The sequence below is a fragment of the Salarias fasciatus genome, unplaced genomic scaffold, assembly GCF_902148845.1.
Source record: "Salarias fasciatus unplaced genomic scaffold, fSalaFa1.1, whole genome shotgun sequence".
Taxonomy (NCBI): domain Eukaryota; kingdom Metazoa; phylum Chordata; class Actinopteri; order Blenniiformes; family Blenniidae; genus Salarias; species Salarias fasciatus.
Genome location: NW_021941392.1, coordinates 227,285 through 243,632, shown reverse-complemented (window position 1 = coordinate 243,632; position 16,348 = coordinate 227,285). Strand labels below are relative to the sequence as shown.

Sequence of the window (16,348 nt, the reverse complement as noted above, 5' to 3'; positions counted from 1 at the left end):
ACGCTCCGGTTTCACACGTGGCGTGTTATGTTGGGACCGCTTTCTCCCTGGCTGTCCAGGACACTGACAAACGGTTATGCCCTGCAGTGTCGTCCGCCTCTCTTCAACGGCATCCTTCGTACGCGGCTCGCATGCCCTGCGGGGACGGCCGCTCTCGAGGCAGAAGTAGCCTCACTCCTCCGCCGGGGTGCGGTCACGGAGCTGAGCGCGACAGAGGCGCACTCGGGTTTTTATTCCCCCTACTTCTTGGTCCCCAAGAAAAGCGGGGGTGTAAGACCCATTCTGGACCTGATGGTCCTCAACTCTCACATAGCCACCAGGAGGTTCCGCATGCTGACGGTCAAACACCTCCTGGAGAGCATTCGACCTGGGGACTGGATGACTTCGATCGACCTGACGGACGCCTACTTCCACATCCCCATTCTCAGAAGGCACAGAGCCTTCCTCCGCTTTGCCGTGGGGACCAGGTATTTTCAATACAACCGGCTCCCCTTAGGCTACTCTCTCGCCCCTCGCACCTTTACCAAGTGTGTCGAAGCAGCGTTGGAGCCCCTCCGTCGTCATGGTCTGAGGATCCTCACTTACATCGACGACTGGCTCATACTGGCGTCCTCTCATCAGGATGCTGTGCTGCACATGACCCAGGTCCTGCACCACATCGAGCTCCTGGGGTTCATGGTGAACCGACACAAGAGCGCACTCACCCCAGCTCAGAGCATGGCTTATCTGGGGTTGGAGCTGGACTCGCTCTCTATGACTGCCCGCCTCTCCGAGGAGAGACGGACCTCCCTTCTCTCGACCCTGAGGTCTGCAGTGACCACACCCCTGGTCGGGGTTTGTCTGATCAGGACCGTCCTGGGTTTAATGGCCGCGGCCCACCCAGTGGTCCGGCTGGGCCTTCTACACATGCGCAGGCTGCAACGGTGGTTTGCACGCCTCCGCTGCGTGGGGAAGTGGGACGGATGCAAACGGTTCCCGATCCCGCCCCAAGCACGCCAGGATCTCCTTTATTGGATGGATCCTGCTCTCCTAATGCAAGGAGTTCCCCTGGGCTGCGTGTCGCATCACGTCAAAGTGTTCACCGATGCGTCTCTCGCGGGATGGGGAGGCACCCTAGACCACCACGCGGTGGGCGGTGCTTGGGATTTGACTCCCACTCACATCAATGTGCTGGAAATGACGGTGGTGCAGAGGGTCCTGCTCCATTTCCAAGCCAGGCTGAAGGACAGCCATGTGCTCATCAGGACGGACAACACTACGGTGGTCGCGTACCTGAACAGGCAGGGGGGGACCCGGTCTCCCCCTCTTCATCGCATAGCGGCGGAGATCCTCCGGTGGGCGGACCGGCACGTCGCGTCTCTCAGAGCGCGTCACGTGCCCGGAGTCCTCAACGTCGGTGCAGACAAAATGTCCCGGGGAGGCCCACTCCACGACGAGTGGGGCCTGTCCCCGTGGGTCGCAGCCCGACTCTGGCGCAGGTTCGGATGCCCAGTGGCAGACCTTTTCGCCAGTGCAGAGAACGCACAGTGCCCACTCTGGTTCTCGCTCAGGTCGTCAGACGCCCCCCCTCTAGGGATAGACGCCTTCGCACACAGGAGCTGGCCGTCGGGCATCCTGTACGCGTTCCCTCCAGTCCACCTCTTGACCCCGCTGCTGCGCAGGGTGAGGTTGCACAATCTTCACGTGATCGTGGTGGCTCCGGACACCCCGAGTGCGCGGTGGTTCCCGGACCTGGTTCAGTTGGCAGTCGGGGACCCGTGGCCGATTCCCGACGGGCCCGACGCACTGCAGCAGGCAGGAGGCGCCCTTCGGTCCCGCCCCTTCCTGGGCGGGAGGCTCCTGCCTTGGAGGCTGAGCGGGTGAGGCTGGTGGAACTAGACCTCCCCCCAGCGGTGGTGTCCACCATCCAGAGTGCCAGGGCCCCCTCTACTGTCAAGGCCTACAGGTCTCGGTGGAAGCTCTTCACGTCGTGGTGCTCGGAGAGGGGCTTGGACCCGGTCTCCTGCACCATTGGTGGAGTTTTGGAGTTCCTCCAGGCCCTGCTGGACAGCGGTCGCGCTGCATCCACCCTGGTGGTGTTTGCATCGGCCATCACAGCGGGCCACGGCGGTTTCGGCCGCTTTTCTGCACGCAGCCACCCGCTTGTGAAGCGGTTTCTGCGCGGGGCGTGTCGGTTGCGACCGCCCCCCAGGCATGTGGTCTCTCCATGGGACCTCCATGTGGTGTTGGAGGGCCTTAAGGGACCTCCTTTCGAGCCTTTGGAGCAGGCGGAGGACCGCTTTCTCTCCTTTAAGGCCGCCATCTTGTTGGCGCTAGCATCCGCCAAGAGAGTTGGGGATCTCTGCGCATTGTCAGTCCACCCATCCTGCATGGTGTTCAGCCAGGATGGGGGACTCGTGCACCTCTGGCCTAACCCGGCCTTTCATCCCAAGGTGATCACTTCGGACTTCCGGTCGCGAGTGATCCGGATCAGGACGCTTGACTCCATGCCTGGTTCGTCTGGGGACGACCCACGCCTGCGGTCACTGTGCCCGGTCAGGGTTCTGCGTCTTTATGTCCAGCGCACAGCTGGCTTTCACACCACGGACCAGCTGTTTGTGAGATTTGGAGCCCGGGGGCGTGGTTCCCCGCTGACCTCTCAGCGTCTCGCCCACTGGGTGGGGGGCGCTATTGCAGCTGCCTACGAGGCACAGAATCTCTCGCCACCAGCAGTGATTCGTGCTCATTCCACACGACGTGTGGCTGCCTCTGCGGCGCTGTGCAGAGGGGTCACGGTGAGTGACATCTGCCAGGCTGCCTCCTGGGCCTCTGCGTCCACCTTCGTGCGTTCGTATCTGTTGGATATGTGCACTGACTCTGTGGCCATGTCGGTTTTCGGCGAGAACAGGAGTTCGGTCGTCTAACCGTTTCGGTCCTTCTGGCCTGGCTGCCGCGTCCCAGGTGGGCTCGCGGACCAGGGGTTCCCCGCCTGCCGCTCGGCTCTGCCGCGGTCTGCGGATGTTGTTTACGGTGTTGCAGGGGCAGGAGTTCTGCCGCTTGCCGTTTTTGGGTTCGCTGCCGCTCCCCGTGCGTGGAACGTGGGCCAGGGGTCCCTCCCTTCACCGCCTGCTGCTGTGGTTTCCCGGCCGGCGTGTGTGTGTGTCGCTGTGGCGATGCTTTGTACGTCGTGGGCCGCACTACGTCGCTAGGTGCCCGCCTCGTCCTTCGGGAGTTCTACGGCCGTTCTGGACGTACGGTTTGTTTACTTCCGTCTTACGCACCAATCCCGTCAGCAGGCCAGCTGGGAGTACATTCATCGACCTACGGCCTTCACCTTGGTGAGTACCACTAGCGAAGCCCGTAGGCGGGCTAAGCACTTACGAAGTAGAATTAGTAGTTACTGGATGTAACTCCAGTTCTACGAGTAAGTGCGTGCCCGCCTACCTGCTGGCCCAGCTGTCTGCTTCCCTTGTTTTTGCTACGTCAGAAGAAGGGTTTGCTTAGCGCCATCCGAGGTTATGTACCCTCGGTGTGGGGCGTGGCGCTGCGCCATCGCGTGCGGGGGATTGGTGCGTCGAGCTTTGTATTGTCTCAGTGGATTGGACAGAGATTGGAGGTGTGCCACTAGCGAAGCCCGTAGGCGGGCACGCACTTACTCGTAGAACTGGAGTTACATCCAGTAACTACTAATTACTAAAATACTTCTGTCATTGGCAAATAATACATGTTTCATGAGATCACAGACTTTACATAGGTCATTGAGGTCTATTAAAAACAGTTTAGGTACCAACACTGAGCCCTGGGGGACGCCATAGACAGTATGTAGATATTTAGAAGATACATAGAATCACTTCTGACTCCACATCCTCCAGCTTTGGACTTGCAGCCAGAGTTCTAGCTCCATCTTTACATGGATCGCTTTATTTGGCGTCCATGTATGCAGATGCTTTTAAAATGATTGTTCTCTGTCGGATTGAAAAGCACACCCATGTAAACTCAACTGTTTTCACTCCAACATGGCGGTGACATCCCGGCATGCATTGCGACGCCGGTGTGTGACGTCAGCTGCAGATACTCTATTGGCTGGTGGGCGGATCATGCCCTGATCACGTGTCTCACTCGCTGCATGCGCTGACCGGTGAACACAACAAGCTCGAGCCAAGGACATTCAGAGGTGGCGTTCTGAAACTAGAAGTGTCACTGGAAGACTTTATCCACGTCTGTCTCGAGCAACTCCAACCTTATGAAGCACCTCACATCAACTCATGCTAACATGACACTTGCTGCTGCTGCTGCTGCTAACCCCATGCTAACCCAAGCCCGAGCCCAAATGCAGCCAGGAGGGAGACGGAGCCGGTCTGTTAAAACAAGCAACGCTCGATTTTTTGGGGCAGCAGGCGACCAAAGCTGAGCTGAACACACTGATGCCAAGTACACTCATACACAGTAGACCTAATGTACAGTTACAGAGATTTGCGCTACTTAATGGCCAGAGGTTTACATTTGTTTTTTTTTAACAGGCTGCAATTTAGTTCAAATAAATACCAAATGTTCTAAAATACTGTATAAAGTGTTTATATTCTTCAATCGGTTGATATAAACATCTTTGATGTTATATATGTTATGGAATGTCGTAACGTATAGAACATGAAAAATAACATCAGTTACTTTGCTGAGTAACTGGTTACTCTCACGGTGATGTAACTGAGTTAATAATTCAATTACTTTTTGGGAGAAGTAATTTGTAATTCTAATTACTTTTTAAAAGTAACTTGCCCAACACTGCAATCACCACAGTATCATCTGCAAACTACAAACAGCTGCTGATCAGTGAGGAAGTTCATTAAATGACAACAAGTACAGTCAAGATGTTGAGTCACTGCCAGAAGTACGTAACAATGAGACATTTACGTGTCTTAAGCTAAAGTTAGCAGCTCTGGTTCTTTCATTACGCTCATGTTGATGCAGACACATAGAAGAAGCAGTGATTCAGTCAGATGGAATCTGTTTGGAACTCACCTTGTGAAGCAAACAAAGAAAATTCTGGCGACATTTTTTTTTTTTTTTTTTTTATGAACATGAAGTACAATAGCAATTAAATGCTGTACTATTGTTATTATTAATTCCTGTTGTTAAAGCAGAGCTATACAACTTTTTTTTTTTAACCTCAATAAATGTTTTTCAGAATCCCTGTGGGGGTAAACAAAGACTTGGTGATTCCTTCCATTCCCCCCGGTGTCTTACAGGAGTGCAAGTATAAAAGTGCGTAAACCAAACATGAAACCCTCGCTAGCGTTAGCAATGCCACCCTTAGGTGCTCACGGACGACAGAACCAAACAGACAGAAAAAAACCTTTGTCTGACGAGCAGAAAAAAAGGAAACGGGAGTGGGACGCTCTCTGCACGTGGGCGGGGGAGGGGGGGGGGTTGATGCGGAGAACGATTATGATAGTGAATTTCCACAGGAGACCAGCAGGGGGAGCACGAGAGCAAAAGTTGCATAGCTCTGCTTTAAATGTGAGACTAGAGTAGACTATTGTGGGTTGACAAAACCAGCTCCGGTTGATTTCCTTCATTTGAGACTTGAGAAAAGTGTGATTCCTGACAATGAGCAAGTTCATACAAGAGGCTGAAAGTGTGTAATTCAAACTCATCTAAAATCTAATGATTTAAGGGAAAAAATTGTTCACTAAAACAAGTCAGCAAAAAAAAAAACAAAAAACAAGAAAATATTGTGTAACAAAGTGATGAAAAAGTCACAATTCTCACAAGAAAGAAAACGTCAAAAGGCCAATGAAACAAAAACACATGTATATAAAGTTCTCAGAAATCCCATCTGGGGCCATCAACAGACGCAGACTCCTTTCCAAACCTTTGAGAACCTGTTTTGACCATTTCTGACAACAAAAAAAAAAGAGCTGAAGGACAATAAAAGCAGTGATGATGAAGACATAAATACTGACAGGTCAATCTTGGTTTGTGTGACGCACAAAATATGCTAAAGTAAATTTCAATGTCACTGAAATGAAAAACAGCAACAGCAGGAATTCGTCAAAGTGTAAACAACCCCACCCGTACTCAACCGAGAAAATTCCACTCTCTTACAGTTCATCCAAAAATTACACCAAGTCTTTACAAAATAAATTCATCTGATTTGAAAACACGTCCAATAATTACACAGAAAATAGAATTTAGTCACTTTTGGAATGAGAAAAGGTGAAATGAAAAGCTGACTAGCTTCAAAATGATCATTTCCATGTTGTTTCTGGGTCTGGGTGACAATTTGTACAAATTATATTCCGACAAAAGGTTCTAAAAATTCTGAAGAAAAATTATAATTTTGAACAAAAAGTTCAAACGTAAAAGCGGTATCAACGCAAAAAACATTTCTTAAAAAATGTTTTCCTTACTTAAGAAAAACTCATTTAAACAAAGAACAATCTTGTTTGTTCAACATGAATGAATTATGTCAAAAGTTACCTTCTGTTTTAAAATGGACTCGAAATATTTTCTGTCAGTGGGGAGAAAATTCCTGTTTGACTTTGTCCAAATATTACAATGATGCTTCAAGTACAACAATCATGTGTTTTTTTTTTTTTTAAAAAAAAAAAACCACACCTCTGATAATTAAACACAAAATACAGTTTATTTAAAGGTGCATTAAGGAATTTGCACATTTTATGCGAAACAGCGCCCCCTGCAGGCCTTGGGCATAACTGCAGCTTAGTGAAAGGCTCGTGCCTGTGGCTTGCGTCCATGTACGTGCACGGAACAGGGGAAGTCCTTCCTCGCTCTTTAAGTAGCCCTGGAGTAAAATTTAAGTTCCTTTTACCTGGTGGGTCTGTGCTGGAGTGGTGGCAGTGCCAGAAGCCGGTCTTTTCTTACTTTCTGGAAGATCCATCCTCAATACTGCTCAGTTGTTGCTCGCTAAGTATCTGGCGGAGTAATGGTGAACAAAACAAAACCTAAGAATATCAGGCCAGCGGCAACGCGCATTACGTCACATCATCTCAAATTCTCCCCAAAAAAATTCTGGTGCACTGCAACTTTCAAGTGACAATTTAGAGCTGTTAGCGGTACTTACAATGAACATGTCAGGGCACATTGTACACATCATTGAATATCTGTAACATATTTATGGTGGAAAAAAAGTATTTTTAAAGTTGAAAAACTCCTTAATGCACCTTTAAGATCACAATGTTCAAGAAATTTGATAATGAGCAATACCACGCTCAGAGAAAGATCCAGAACTTTACAGAACTTTAAGCTGTTTGTAGCAGTTTGAAGCCTCTTTCAGCAATTTGTTTTTTGTTGTGTTTTGTTTGTTTAGTTATTTGTATTCACTTTTAGCTTTTTGTTTTTCACTAAAATTTTGAAATTGTCTTTCAGCTACTTTGCTTTTATTGTTACCATTTCTGACTTCTTTGTCTTCGTCTTTTGCTGTTCTTGAACGTTTCATTGGATGGTTTATACCTTTTTTATGTAGCTTGGCATTTTCTTTATCTTTTTTTCCAAAGCAACTTTCAAATATTAGCAGCACATATCCTTTTTTTTTCTAATAGTGTACAGAAGTATTAAGTTGTTTTAACGACCGTTAACAATTATGATAGTCTTACAATTCACACTGAAGCAATACAGCTTTTTGTATTGCTTCAGTGTGAATTGGAAATCCACCTCGTATTGACTGACTTGGGATATATAAATAGGTGAATAAATTCCTGGAGTAGTCATGTTGACGTCTGCTTCTATTGAAATATTCTGTTACATTGATAAAAAAAAAAAAAAACTGTATATGCATGTGTTTATAGAGGAATTGCTGTCTCTTAAAAGCATTTTATTTGTTTCTTTTCATATTTTTTTCTCAAATTTCTGTATAAATCCTCTGTGCTGTGTTTTAAAAGCAATGAATAATCAGTTCGACATGTGTCAACAGTCATTGACGTAGAGAAATAAAAGGTGTCTGGAAGTGAATTGAGAACAATCAGGGTGTGGTGAGGCCGCTGTCACTAACAGTACGTAAATACAAGAAAGGGCGTGTTTAGAAGGAGACGCTTGGAGTCCCTTCTTCTCTAACGTATTGTCTTTTCTTCTGGGTGTGCTCACAGTGAAGGGGTATAAATACAGCCTGGATTTACCTGCTGCATTCATCGTCCAGGAAAAGTGACCTACAGGACGAAACTCCTCATCATGATGAAGCTGATTCTCACTCTGACTCTCCTCTGGGCGTTCTCCACAACAGGTAACTGCTTTCATTCACTTCAGTGGATTATCTGAGCTCATTGAAGTAGCTGGATGAAGACAAAATTCTTAAAAACACTAAAAGTGTGTGTGTGGGGATGTCATTGATCTTTCCTGTCTTCCTCTTCAGCTCAAGCACTTCAATGTCAAACCTGCACAGATGAGGAGTGTTCATCATCACCCTTATTGACCTGCGCCTCAGAGACCATGTGTGTAACAGCCAATATTCAAGGTAAACTGTTCTTCATCTCTATTCTTTCTCAGTGAAATACATTTACTGCAGCGTTCTGTCAGCTGTTCATCAACTATAACAAAGTGATTTTTCACTCTGTAGTTACCACAATTGGATCTTCGTCTTCAACTGAGACAATCTTCAAAGGCTGTGCAGCATCCTCTGTTTGTCCAACCACTGGAGATCGAACATTTTCAGCAGATGTTGGATTTGGAAGTGTTCTGGCAGCTGCCAGATGTTGTGACACTGATGACTGTAATGGAGAAACTCTTCCTGGTGAGTACTGTTGAAGCCTCGTCTGTCTTCTGAAGGAGACACACAAAGTAATTTGATGAAACAAATCAAATACTGATGTTGTGACACTGAAATGTTCTCTGATCTTTTAAGAAAACTTGTTCTTTAATGTTTCAGCACCGACTCCTCAATCAGAGAACGGTGGACAGTGTTTCACCTGTTTCCCTGGTCAACCTGAATGCCAGAGTATATCAAGATGTGAAGGAGTGGAGGATCGATGCTTTCAGGGAGCTGGTGAGTTTTAACATTATACTTCAAATATTTATTTCAGGCATTACATAAATAACTTGCTGTGGAAGTGTAGCGATTTACAATTGTACAAGAACACAATGATTTTTTTAACCAAATCACCATCAAGTTGATCTGACCAAGCTCAGGTTCTACATTAAATGAGCATCATGTGAAAACTGTTGGAATTAGTTCTCTGAGATATTTTCACTGAAGAAGAATTTTGATTTTCTTCCACAGTCACGACCAGTTCTGGGAATTCTCCGCTGTTTGGTTGTATATCTCAAAGTATTTGTGAAGCTGCACCAGATCTGGCGACGTTTCCATTACTGCAAAGTTTTGGTACAATCACCAGTGGACCCCTCTGTTGTCAAGGAGACCGATGTAATGATGGCACGCTAACGACTCCTGCCCCAACCACTGCTGCCCCAACCACTGCTGCTGCCCCAACCACTGCTGCCCCAACCACTGCTGCCCCAACAACTGCTGCCCCAACCACTGCTGCCCCAACAACTGCTGCCCCAACAACTCCTGCCCCAACAACTCCTGCCCCAACCACTGCTGCCCCAACAACTGCTGCTCCAACAACTGCTGCCCCAACCACTGCTGCCCCAACAACTGCTGCCCCAACAACTCCTGCCCCAACAACTCCTGCCCCAACCACTGCTGCCCCAACAACTGCTGCCCCAACAACTGCTGCCCCAACCACTGCTGCCCCAACAACTGCTGCCCCAACAACTGCTGCCCGAAGGACTGCTGCCCCAACCACTCCTGCCCCAACCACTGCTGCCCCAACAACTGCTGCTCCAACCACTCCTGCCCCAACCACTGCTGCCCCAACCACTGCTGCCCCAACCACTGCTGCCCCAACAACTGCTGCCCCAACCACTGCTGCCCCAACAACTGCTGCCCCAACAACTCCTGCCCCAACCACTGCTGCCCCAACAACTGCTGCTCCAACAACTCCTGCCCCAACAACTCCTGCCGCAACCACTGCTGCCCCAACCACTCCTGTCCCAACCACTGCTGCCCCAACAACTGCTGCTCCAACAACTCCTGCCCCAACAACTCCTGCCGCAACCACTGCTGCCCCAACCACTGCTGCCCCAACAACTGCTGCCCCAACAACTCCTGCCCCAACCACTGCTGCCCCAACAACTGCTGCTCCAACAACTCCTGCCCCAACAACTCCTGCCGCAACCACTGCTGCCCCAACAACTGCTGCCCCAACAACTGCTGCCCGAAGGACTGCTGCCCCAACCACTCCTGCCCCAACCACTGCTGCCCCAAGGACTGCTGCCCCAACCACTCCTGCCCGAAGGACTGCTGCCCCAACCACTCCTGCCCCAACCACTGCTGCCCCAACGACTGCTGCCCCAACCACTCCTGCCCCAACCACTGCTGCCCCAACAACTCCTGCCCCAACCACTGCTGCCCCAACCACTCCTGCCCCAACCACTGCTGCCCCAACGACTGCTGCCCCAACAACTCCTGCCCCAGCCACTGCTGCCCCACCTGCAACTGCTGCACCCGTAACAAACAGTGGATCATCTGGTTCTGGTGGATCTGGTAGCACTACAGTTTCAACATCAGGTTCAGGAAGTGGATCAGGATCAGGTTCATCAAGTTCTGGTGGATCTGCTGCACCTTCAACAACTTCCCCACCCATTACAAACAGTGGATCATCTGGTTCGAGTGGCGCTGGGAGCCCTACATCCTCTACCTCAGGTTCAGGCAGTGGATCAGGATCAGGATCATCAGGCTCTGGTGGATCTGGTAGCACTCCTGCTTCAACATCAGGTTCAGGAAATGGATCAGGATCAGGATCATCTGGTTCTGGTGGATCTGGTAGCACTACAGCTTCAACATCAGGTTCAGGCAGTGGATCAGGGTCAGGATCATCAGGGTCTGGTGGATCTGGTAGCACTACAGCTTCAACATCAGGTTCAGGCAGTGGATCAGGGTCAGGATCATCAGGCTCTGGTGGATCTGTTGCACCTTCAACAACTTCTCCACCCGTGACAAACAGTGGATCTTCTGGTTCGAGTGGCTCTGGGAGCCCTACATCCTCTACCACAGGTTCGGGCAGTGGATCAGGATCGGGATCCTCTGGCTCTGGCGGGTCTGGTAACACTTCAGCTTCTACCACAGGTTCAGGCAGTGGATCAGGATCGGGATCCTCTGGCTCTGGTGGATCTTCTACAACTTCTCCACCCTCTGCCACGCTGTCCACTGTCAGTCCAACAACTGCTGGTGTCAGCTGTATCAGTGCAGGGCTGATCCACTTGCTGCTGGGACTCCTGATGTTTACCATCTGTCAGAACCTTTAGAACCAGGAACACTGAGGGAAGAAGCTCAACAGTAAAAACTCTCACAGACTCTTGTTCCCAACAAACTTTCAATCCTGGACCCTTGAACCAGATTCACATTGAAAAAGTTTTGTTTGTTTGTTTGTTTTTTGTTTTGGTTTTCTGTTTCTTCTGAATCAAACTTGATGAGTTTGAAGTTATTTATTCAGTCATGATGAATATGAAACATATGTATTTATCTGTCACACAGCATTCTTATTTATTATTTTTTTTAACAGTGTTTAAAAGGAATTCTGAGTATTTAAGTTATTTAATGGATGGAGCATCGCTCAATATTGTCCTCAGTGTTAGTCCAAATTTTTCTTTGTATGTGTTCACAGGAGCAATATTGGTTTTTCAGACTTGTGTAGCTTTTCTATGAATGGTTTTCTGTGGTTGAAGAGATTAAATCTTGATGATCTGCAGAGTCCATGAATAAAGACCACATTGTGAAGACTAATTGTTGTTTGGGCTTCTCTTCAGTCAGAGGTCTTTTGCTCTTTTGGCCCATGTGGAAACTGTCAGCAGACAAAAAAAAAAAAAAAAAACCCCTCAACGTGCCAGTCTCTCTCTACCATATTGTTGTCCCTTTTTTGGTTTTTTGTTAAGACCTTAATTGACCTATTCTTCATGGACCAATTCAGGACTATTGTAGCCCACTGGGAAAGTGATCTGAGCGTAGTCGTGGTCCCTGCCTGTTTTCCTGCCCTGGGAAGGCATCCTGAGCTGTGTTGACATAGGGGGTGGGGGGGTTGGGTTGCTTGGGCGTTAATGACGCTGGTATTAACACACATCATGCTCCATGAAGCCCCATCAGATCCCTGTCTGAGTGAATATGAATAAATGCCCATTGGCGCCTGTCTCCCTCTTGTCATGAGGGCTCATTACTTGCACGTGCATTTCACTGTAGGTAAAAACAGGACATTCACACCTCAGAACAGAAAGGATATTGTTCCGACTTGGCATTTATCTGTTTTTTTTTTTTCATTGTCAGTTCTTTTTTGTCTGAGTTTCATCCAGTCTTGCTGTGTTAATGTCATATCAGCAACATCTTATTTCGTGCACTCATAGGTTAACCACCTTGACTGCTTGCATGTGTGAATTGAAGAAATTTTAGTGTGTTGGCTTATCTTTTTTTATTCCTTCTTATGTTTTTTTACTCACTGGTGTCTTGATTTTGAAGCAGTACTACGCAACTTTTGCTCTCGCGCTCCCCCTACTAGTCTCCTGTGAAAGCTCAGTCCTAAACATTCTCCGCATCACCTCCCCGCCCCCGCCCCCGCCCCCGCCCCCGCCCCCGCGTGCAGAGAGCGGCCCACTCCCATTTCCTTTTTTTCTGCTTGTCAGACAAAGGTTTTTTCTGTCTTTTTGGTTCTGCCATCCGTGAGCACCTAAGGGTGGCGTTGCTAACACTAGTGAGGGTTTCATGTTTGGTTTACGCACTTTTATACTTGTAATCCTGTACGAGCGCCATAAAGCAGGTTTGTTCTCGCGAGATGTAGTCCGGTCGAATCCTCTGAAAGTTGCAAGTGCTGCTTTCAGGACTCAGACACCGGGGGGAGGGGAGGGACAGGCGAATCACCGCACCATGTCTTTGTTTACCCCCACAGGGATTCTGAAAAAAATGTATTCAGTTAAAAATGTTACTGAGTTCTGCTTTAATTCTTATTTTCCAGACAGAGCTGGACGTTGTAATGGGAATGTGGAGCACCGACCCGATCGGCCAGGTACCAATGGCCGTGATCTGCTCCATGGAAAACCCTTCCTCATGTATGAAGTACCAGAACTATAGAAAGTGTGGGATTTTTATTTTTATTTTTTACTTATTTGGATAATGTGCAGGAACCCAAATACAAAAAACCTTCTGAGAGGACATTCTTTAACTTTATTAGTCACACCGCCACTTTGTGATACAGTCAATCATGAACACAGTCTTTAATATACATATATGCAAGTGAATTAAATTGAAAGTCCTATATTTGTCCCGCATGGGGAAATTGCAGGGTTGCAGCAGCAAAATGAACATGGAAAGAAAAATAGAAAAATAGAAAAATACAAAGCCAACCATACAAGAAAAAGTTAAATACAATTTGTATGTAAAATTAGGATAGATGTAATTAAATAAATAACAGAAATATACTGACCAGCACAACTAAATATGAAATATAAATTAAATATAATTTAAATACATATTTAAGACAGATATAATTAAGTAATGGATTTAAACTGACAGATATAAATATAATTTACATAAAGATCTAAGACAGAAATAATTAAATAATAACAGATATAAAGATATAAATTAGCATATACAAAGAGATAATTAAGATATACATTTAAAACGGACAAGTGAATTGTGTGTGTGGGGGGGGAGTGCTCAAACACAATGCTGAACTAGATGCTTAAAATATGGGAGTAAACTACTTAGTTTGCTTTTTCAAGCTTTGTTTATTTCATATATGATGAAAATAAAAAAAAATGGGTCATGTGATCACATTCTGCAAACACTGGAAGTAACTCTCAGTGCAAACAGCTGCCGACTGCAAAATAAAGTCTGAATGATCTGCAGCTCCTTTCTGTCTTAACAGTTTTGTAATCTTTGGATTTTAATGCTGATAACTCTGCCTTTATTGTTTGGAGATTTTCATTTCGTACTATTTACTGCTTTGAGTGTCTGTGGTGGAGGAGCACTCCGCCCTGTGTTCTGTCTCTGAATGCTGAGTATGCAGTGACCAGATCGCGGTTCGTTGCTCCTGGTCGGGTCTCATGAGCCAGAGGTAAGGGGAGTTGTGCTCTCTCACTCCAGGTTGCCGAGCGTTTGGATCAAATATGTGAATGTGACCTGACGTAATGCAACATTCAATGGCTCGTTACTCCGAGAGGACCGGCCTCTCCAGAGTCTTCATCAGACGTCTCACCTGATGAAGACTCTGGAGAGGATGGTCCTCGTCCATCTCTGCCCGCCAGTGAGCTCATCAATGGACCCACTGCAGTTTGCCTACCAGCCTGGCATCGGGGGGGACGATGCTGTTGTCTTCCTCCTAGACACAGTCCAGTCCCACCTGGAGCAGCCTGAAAGCACGAGAGGATCATGTTCGTTGATTTCTCCAGCGCTTTCAACACGATCCAGCCGGCTCTCCTGAGGGACAGACGTCACAGGGGTGGATCAGCACCTCTCGGGCTGGATCCTGGACTACCTCACAAACAGACCACAATTTGACTGTGAGCCTGACATGGTGGTCGGAAGCACAGGAGCCCCTCAGGGAACAGTCTTGGCTCCCTTTCTATTCACCGTGTACACACTGTGGACTTCATGTTCAACTCAGCCAGCTGTCACCTGCTGCGGTTCTCTGATAATTCTGCGATCGTTGGGCTCATCTCAAATGACGACGATTGGGAGTACAGAGAGCTGATCTTCATCACAGGTGAGAAAGTGTCTGAACCCTGTTAAACCCATATGGATATTATATGAAGCATAGATTTGCTCAAAACTGGGTAACATTCATAAACATTCCTCCCTCACTAACATCAATCACCCTGCTCCTCACCCCGCTGATTCACCAATACAACCCCCCTCCATCCATTCAGCCCCATCCCCCCAAACACACACACACACACACACACACACACACACACACACACACACACACACACACACACACACACACACACTGTTCCTCGGGACGGGGTGAAGACGCTCCTGTTGTGTGATTGGCTCTCTGCGTTGCTCTGAGTTGTTCTTCCGAGTCAGAGTTGTGATCACACACACTCACACTCTCAGAGTGAGAAGACCTGACCTCATGGACCACAGCAAGGCCACCGTGAAGCAGGAACAGCAGGACCCAGAGCTGCTGGACCTCATGAGCCGGGACCACCGAGTGAAGCAGGAACAGCAGGACCCAGAGCTGCTGGACTTCATGGACCAGATCCAGACCAGGATGAAGCAGGAAGACCTGGACCTGAATCAGGAGCTTAAAACTCTGATCAAGCAGGAGCAACAGGAGGAAGATGAGGAGGAGCAGGAGGAGCGGTGGGAGCAGGAGCTGCAGGTATGTGAGACTACCTAAAAATTAACTTTCTCTGTCTCTCTCTGTGTCTGTCTCTCTCTCTCTCTCTCTCTCTCTCTCTCTCTCTCTCTTCTGTGTTCAGAACCCTGAGTCAGTCTCACGGTGCAGACAGAACTTTCAGTGGTAACGTCCCATTTGGTCTGCTCTGTTTCTGACATATATTCCCATTTGGTCTACTTTCGTCTACTGTGTATTTATCCCACATGTTTCCTTCCTTTTCCACAGGTTTTGCCGTAATACTATATTTTGACCTATTCTTACCCTTTTAAATACTAAACTTCAAGGGTTAGGATTAGGGTTAGGGTTAGGGCATTGAAATGCTTAGGATTAGGGTTATAATTAGGGCAATAAATAGCTGTTGTAGCAGTTTTCACAATAAATATCCTGTTTTTTAAATAACTTTCATAATTAATGTTATTTTGGTGGTCTAATGTTGAAGTAGACAAAAGGTAGACGAAATGGGAATGTTTGGGGGGGGGCAAAAACAATTTTTTTTTCCTTTTTCAAAAATTAATTTGAGGGCTGTACGGAGTGAGGGTGCGGGCCGTATCCCTTCCCTGGTTTAGACAGATGTGCCACATTGAACACAATTGAGACAACGTCCATGAACAATGTGTACAAAGTTATTACATGACACTGACATGTAAAGAGGGATTTTTAAGACAGTTTGTTTACAATTTTCTGGAATACATAGGACAGCCTGGATTGTAAAGTACTAGAAATGGTATTTTACACTGCAAAGCACCAGGTTGAATGTCCACAACATGAATGCTTTCGGTCCAGAATTTAATTTCAGCATCGTTCACAGCATCGGTTTCTCTATTTACGATAACATTGGTTAGAAGTCTCTCAAACCTGTAGGCAACATCGTTATGGTCTGTAGAACCAGTCAACAACTTCCCCATATTTGTTTTTTCCAATCCCAGCTAACTGGGATTCTGTAAGAATCAGCAGAGAGGATC

At 47.5% G+C, this 16,348-nt stretch overlaps 1 long non-coding RNA gene across 1 annotated transcript; it reads left to right on the top strand.

Annotated features, from left to right (window-relative positions):
* Positions 1 to 8,665: 8,665 nt before the first annotated feature.
* On the top strand, positions 8,666 to 9,677 carry LOC115385570 (uncharacterized). The gene is made up of 3 exons (XR_003931150.1): positions 8,666 to 8,725; positions 8,861 to 8,977; positions 9,212 to 9,677. It is a non-coding gene; the product is annotated as an uncharacterized LOC115385570 (long non-coding RNA).
* The last annotated feature ends 6,671 nt before the right edge of the window (positions 9,678 to 16,348 follow it).